This window comes from Choloepus didactylus, chromosome 3 (genome assembly GCF_015220235.1).
Source record: "Choloepus didactylus isolate mChoDid1 chromosome 3, mChoDid1.pri, whole genome shotgun sequence".
NCBI lineage: Eukaryota > Metazoa > Chordata > Mammalia > Pilosa > Megalonychidae > Choloepus > Choloepus didactylus.
In genome coordinates this window covers 72,310,746-72,317,504 of record NC_051309.1, presented here as the reverse complement: position 1 = coordinate 72,317,504, position 6,759 = coordinate 72,310,746, and the positions used below count along the sequence as shown (strand labels likewise).

General features: G+C 38.3%; 1 long non-coding RNA gene across 1 annotated transcript in view; it reads left to right on the top strand.

Moving 5' to 3' along the window:
• Nucleotides 1-1,225: 1,225 nt before the first annotated feature.
• The window catches only part of LOC119529468, a 72,522-nt gene continuing 66,988 nt past the window's right edge, over nucleotides 1,226-6,759 (top strand). Inside the window, exon 1 of the long non-coding RNA XR_005215871.1 lies at nucleotides 1,226-1,355. This is a non-coding gene — a long non-coding RNA (uncharacterized LOC119529468). The remainder of the gene's footprint in view (nucleotides 1,356-6,759) is intronic.

Here is a 6,759-nt window from a genome sequence, read left to right as displayed (position 1 = left end):
TCAGTGTGTTTCTTAATCCCTTTACTAGTGTCCTTTATGAAGACAAGAGAGAGAAAAATGCACACAGGTACTCAGAGAGAAAGCCACTGAAAACAGAAGCTTAACCTGGGAAAGAGGGACCAACAGACTGGTGGCAGGTTGATTACAATGGGTTGCTGCTTTTGGCATGTGGCAGAGAAATGTGGCAGAGGAACCCTGATGCTGACAGCCTTTCCTCAGAGAATGTATCCTTTTGTTGATGCCTTAATGTGGACATTTTTCATGGCCTTAAATTTGTACCTTGTAATCTAATGAATCCCCATTGCTAAAAGTCACTCCATTTCTGGTATAATGCATTTCAGCATTATATCAAATACAATATGTCCAAAACTGAACTCTTGATCTTTTCTTTGAAACCTATTATCCCCACTGTCTTCCCCATGATGGTCAATACCATTCTTCCAGTTGTTCATGCCCCAAACCTTGATGCCATCTCAACTCTCTTTCTCTTACATCCCACATCTAAAATGTTTCTAACATACTAGTATCCTAATGTATTAATGTTTCTAGAATTTTCCCTAAACTTAAGCTCACCTGTAAATTGTTTGTAAACTAATATTCATCCCTCTTTTGTAAAGAATGTCATTTTCCACTTCTCTCATTTTTGGATTCTTTATCCAAGAATCCAGAAACCTTAGTTTAGGTATTTCAAAGTGATCATTTACAAGTCCTGTTGGTACCCTTGGATATGGTTCATTCTGGGCAAAGAAATTTGAAAGCATTTATAATAGTGAAGTAGCTTCCTAAAATCTTTGAATTCCTCTTGAGCTTCTGCTATCTACAATTCAGCCCCCTCTGCAGAGGTTGTAAGGCACCTCAGTCAGCCTACAACTTAATCTTTTTAGGTATTAGTTGGAATAATCACCTGAGTATTTAGTGACAAGAATAGTTCTCCAGTTTCCTCACCCCCTACAGTTCCATTTCCATCCACAACATTTTCAACAAACCATAATCCCATATACCCAACTACCTATTCAAAAGCTCCACGTAATTATCTAAAAGGCCTTTCAAATAGAGCATGTCTTTAAAAAAAGTCATGGTTTCCAAAATTCACTCTCTGCTTTTCCCTGAGTGTTGCCATCTCAGTTAATGGCATTACCACATACCTCATTGCTCAAGCCCTGAACCTCCCACCACATTCAATCCAGCAGCAAATCCTGCCAGCTCTAACTTCAAAATGTACCACCTCTGCAATCCAAACCAACGTCCTTTCTCATCTGGGCAACTGCAATACCTTCTTAATTCCCTGCCTCCCGTTCCTACTCCGTCCAGCCAGTTCTTTTTTCACACAGCAGCCCTTGGGAGCCTTTAGAAATGTAAGTTTGACCACGTCATTTTTATGCTTTAAAACCTTTCAACCCTTTTCCACTAAACTTAAAATAAAATCCAAAGTTCTTATTACATCCTAAAAGGTCCAGGAAGAATGGCTTCTCTTTTCACATTAACTCTATAACATCTTATCTTTCTACTGTTTCTTTAGTTTTCTGTACGTTTTCTGTACCCCAAATATTTTGGCCATGTTGTTGTCCCCTCAAGCATCTCACAAATTCTCCTGCTTCAGCATGTTTACTTTTGTCACCTTCTCTGCCTGGAAAGCTATTTCCCCAGATAATCATGTGATTTTTTTTCATCTTACTTCATTCAAGACTCTATTCCAATAGCAACATCTCAGAAAGACCTTCTTTTACCACCCTATCTCTCATAGAAACCCTTGTTATTCACTTTCCTTTCATCTTATATTTTTCTTTACAGTAATCATCTCTGCCACACACTATATATACATATACGTATACATATACATATAAATGTATACATGTATGTTTGCTTATTGTCTGTCTCCTCCACTAAAATGTAAGCTCCATGAAGGCAGAAAGCTTTTCTGTCTTTGTTTTGTATTTCCAGTGTGCCTGGCACAGAGTAAGCATCAATTATTATCCAGCAAATGAATAAATGAATGAAACAGTGCTTCCAGGTCCTGAAGTCTTCTAAGAGGGAAACTGAGTTTGTCAGTCAGGATTCAGGATGCTTGACTAAGACAAGTGGCATTGTTTCCCTTTGTATTAAAAATTACATAGTTACTATTATTCAAGTAATGTTTCAATTAGTTTTCTCAACAACATTGAGACCAGGAAGTGGTTCCATGGTTAATGAATGTAATACAGATATATTTTGGCCTTTGTTCCAGTGTATTTTTGGTCTATGAACACATGGGCAAGTGTTTCCTCACCAATCCCAGGGTTAGAATGGCTTTGTCTTTGGAAGGAATTCTAGCTTTATTAGCTACTCCCCTAAGACTGGAGAGGGTCACCATTCTCCTTTTTCACATCAGGCTGCCAATAGTTCTTGACTTTCACAGTGGGTCATTGTGTTAGTTACCAATTGCTGAGTCACAGTTTACTTCAAAGTCAGCACTTAAAACAACAAAAGTAATATCTCAAGGTATCTGTAGTTCAGGAATCTTGGTGCAGCTTAAATGGATGCCTCTTGTTCAGGGCATCTCATAAAACTGCAGCCAAGGTGCTGTCTGGGACAGCAGTCATCTCTAGGCTTGACTGGGGGAAGATCTGCTACCCAGTTCACTCCTGTGGCTGTTAGACTGCATGCAGACAATGTCTTGCATGCAGATTGTTTCCTGGAGGTGATCTCAGGAGTAAGGGACTAGGCAGAAAGAAATAAGGAAGAAGAAAAAGGCAAAACTAGGATGAGTTATTGAATTGGTGCCTCTGTTAGGGTATAGTGTTCTATCCCGCTGGAACTTTCTGAGGAGCCTATAGTATTTCTCAGAAACATCCACCTGAGGAATGAAAGGACAAGCATTTTACACTTCTGCTCAATTTATTGAGGGTTTCCCCAGGGTGTATAGTCTGTTTGCTCTACTGGGTTGCACAAATGTGAGAGATGGACAGACTTCCACAGGCAAGTCCCTCACTGAGGTTTGAGAAAAACCCTAGGCCAACCTGAAGAAAGACGATGTCCAACTGATGGAGGTCAAAGTCGGTACAGAATTGTTCTCCATAGCAGTGTCTGGAATTGAGGTGAGGCTGAGAGGATAAGAAGTGATGTCCAAGAGACTTATGATGCAAAGGAGAGGCTAGAAAAAACTGGAAGCTTGGTAATGAAAGAGTCTGCCTTCATAGAGCCAGGATAATTCACCCACATACTATCTGTTCTAGTTTGCTAACGCTGTAGAATGCAAAACACCAGAGATGGATTGGCTTTTATAAAAAGGAGGTTTACTTGGCTACATAGTTACAGTCTTAAGGCCATAAAGTGTCCAAGGTAACACATCAGTAATTGGGTACCTTCACTGGAGGATGGCCAGTGGCATCCAGAAAACCTCTGTTAGCTGGGAAGGCACATGGCTGGCGTCTGCTCCAAAGTCCTGGTTTCAAAATGGCTTTCTCCCAGGACGTTCCTCTCTAGCAAGCTTGCTCCTCTTCAAAACATCACTCACAGCTGCACTGAGTTCCTTCTCTTTGAGTCAATTCATTTATATGGCTCCACTGATCAAGGCCCACCCTGAATGGGTGGGGCCATGACTCCATGGGAATATCTCATCAGAGCCATCACCCACAGCTGGGTGGGGCACATTCCAAGCAAATCTAATCAGCTCCAAAATGTCTGCCCCACAAGACTACATCAAAGATAAGGGTGTTTGGGGGACACAATACATTCAAACTGACACACTATCCTATGCCTCCTCATCTAGTCCTCAAGACAAGAACAGTCTCCCCACTCCTGTTTAAGGCCCAACTATTTTCCTGCTTTAGAATGACTGGTGATCAGATTAACCATGGCCTCATCCCCATGGCTCCCAGTATATATTCACACACACAAAAATAAAGTCTTGTTATAAAGGCATTGTTCCGAAGGTCTTGGATATTACTTTATGTCATCTTTTTATGTATGTGCACTTAAAAGTAGAGAAAATGTTAAAAGTAGTTATCACTAAATTAGTGCTGCCTAATAGAAATATAATGTAAGCCACATGTGCAATTTTAATATAGTAATAGTCACACTAAGAAAAGTAAAAAGAAGCTAATTTTCATGATATATTTTGTTCAAACCAATATATCCAAAATATTGTCATTTTAATATGTAGTTGATGTAAAAATTTAGAAGATATTTAACATTTTTTCATAATACATCTTTGAAATCATACTAAAACATGTTAATATGGACTAGCCACATTTCAAGTGCTCAGTAGACACATGTGGCTTGTGGTTGGCATAGTGGGTGCTGTAGCTCTGGATGGTGGGGTTAAGAGTGTTTGCTATTGTAATACCAGCTATGCCTACAATGCAATGTATGGCAAATTGAACTGGCCATATCAAGTCATGTGGTACTATGCTAGTTAGCACACATCGGGTAAATACTTGTGGAATGATTAATGAATTATTAATAGAAACTAATCATTTTCATTCTGTAAAACAGTGAGGAAGAAACACTGAAAAAACAATTCTTGTTCCATTTGCTCTTTATATCTTTTATTGAAACTTTTCACCATAAAACTGCTCTTCATTTCAACAAATTTTTGTACCATAATTTCAAAGTTTACACTTTTCTTTTTTTTTAAGATTTAGAGAAGTGTTAGTTATGTATATAATAAAATTTTATGGTGGGATAGCTGAGCAATTCAGTTTATTTATTTAGATACCTACAAAGTACTTAAGTTCACCTATAGAATGTCTTACAATTATATTTTTGGATGGGTCATTTCTCAGAAGTTCCTTCTACATAGCTACCTGCAGTCTACAAATCTGTTATATCATATTTCTATTGCTATAGTAAACATACTTATTATCAGAGGAAAATTTGGCATTAGGTTTGGTGGGTTTGTTCTATTAGCTTTTCTTTTTAAAAAATGTCACAGAAATATCTGGATTAAATCACATTTATCACACCACCTGAAATTGTTTTTTGCTATTGCCTTTCAATCCTACTATGCCTTTCTAGTAGGCATATTTTCTCCCTGTGTCACCTTTCCAAACCTTTTCTTCTCTTCTTGTACGTTCCACAACCCCTTCTTCAGCTTCACTTCCAGCTGATGATCTTGCTTCATATTTCATTGAGAGAAGAGTCACTGTCAGATATGAATGCGCACATCTTCCTTCATCAAACCCAAACACCTTTATGCATCTGTAACCAACTTCTTTTCTCTTGTTATAATGGAGAAACTTCCCTGATTCTAAGAGTTGTGCTTGGTTTGTTACCTCTTCTCCAAGACTGCACATCTCTTGTCTTCTATGACATTATACTCACTTGATTTTTTAAATGAAGTTTTATTGAGATATATTCCACACCGTACAATCCATCCAAATTATACAATCAATGGCTCACAGTGTCATCACAGAGTTATGCTTTCAGCACCACGATGAATTTTAGAACCCTTTCATTACTCCAGACAAAAAGGGAAAAACAAAACATCCTATACACTTTTTCCAACATGATTTACCCTAGCATTGGTGTGGTACATTTGTTACTGTTGATGAAAGAATATTAAGATATTACTGTTAACTATAGTCCATAGTTTGCAATAGGTGTGTTTTTCCCCAGATACCACTCTATTATTAACTTCTTGTAAGAGTTTTCTACATTTGCTCTAGTTCATGGAAGAAAATTTTTATGTTTGTACTGTTAATCAAAGTCATCATCTACCACAAGATTAACTAACTTATACATTTCCATATTTTAGCATGTGGCTTTCCTTCCAGTGATGTATATGACTCTAAACTTCCCCTATCAACCACATTCACACACCATTCAGCACTGCTAATTATTCTCACAATAACATGCTACTGTCACCTCTATCCATTTCCAAACATTTAAGTTCAACCTAGTTAAAGATTCTGCACATATTAAGCAACCACTCCCCATTCTCTTGCTTTATTCCATCCCCTGGCAACCTATATTGTAGATTCTCTATCTATGAGTTTACATAACATAATCAGTTCATATTAGTGAGTTCATACAAGATTTGTCCTTTTGTGTCTGACTTATTACAATCAACATAGTGTCCTCAGGGTCCATCCATGTTGCCACCTGCTTCAGGACTTCCTTCCTTCTTATTGCTGAATAATATTTAATTGTATGTATATACCACATTTTGTTTATCCATTCGTGGGTTGATAGATCTTTGGGTTGTTTCTATCTTTTGGCAATTGTGAATAATATTGCTAGGAACATTGCTGTGCAAATGTGTTTGTGTCCCTGTTTTCAGTTCTTCAGGGAATATACTGAGTTGTGGGATTGCTGGATCATAGGGTAACCCTATACTTAGCTTTCTGAGGAACCACCACACCATCTTCCACAGCAGCTGTACCATTTTACATTCCCACCTCACTTGATTTTTCTCCTCCCCCACCATCGCCACTATTATAGACCACAGGTAAGAGCAGAAAAGAAAATTGTTAGAAAATAGGACTGGGTAGGGCAGTATAGATTTAAGATGTGACAGTATTGAAAATCCAGAATGATTCTATGACTGGCCATGAACCTACAAAATAGATTCCACCAAAGATGATGGGCACTTAAGGCCAAAAAGTGAAGCAGGCTACTCCATATGGCAAAATAATAACAGTTTATTTGAGAAATTACAGACCAGGTAGCTGGTCTTTGGCAGCTACAGGATGTTCAGAGCAGCACTCTGTGCCACCCAGGGGATTACAGGGCATTATAGAGATAAGGACAAGGAAGTCATAGAGCCAAGTTGGGATTCCA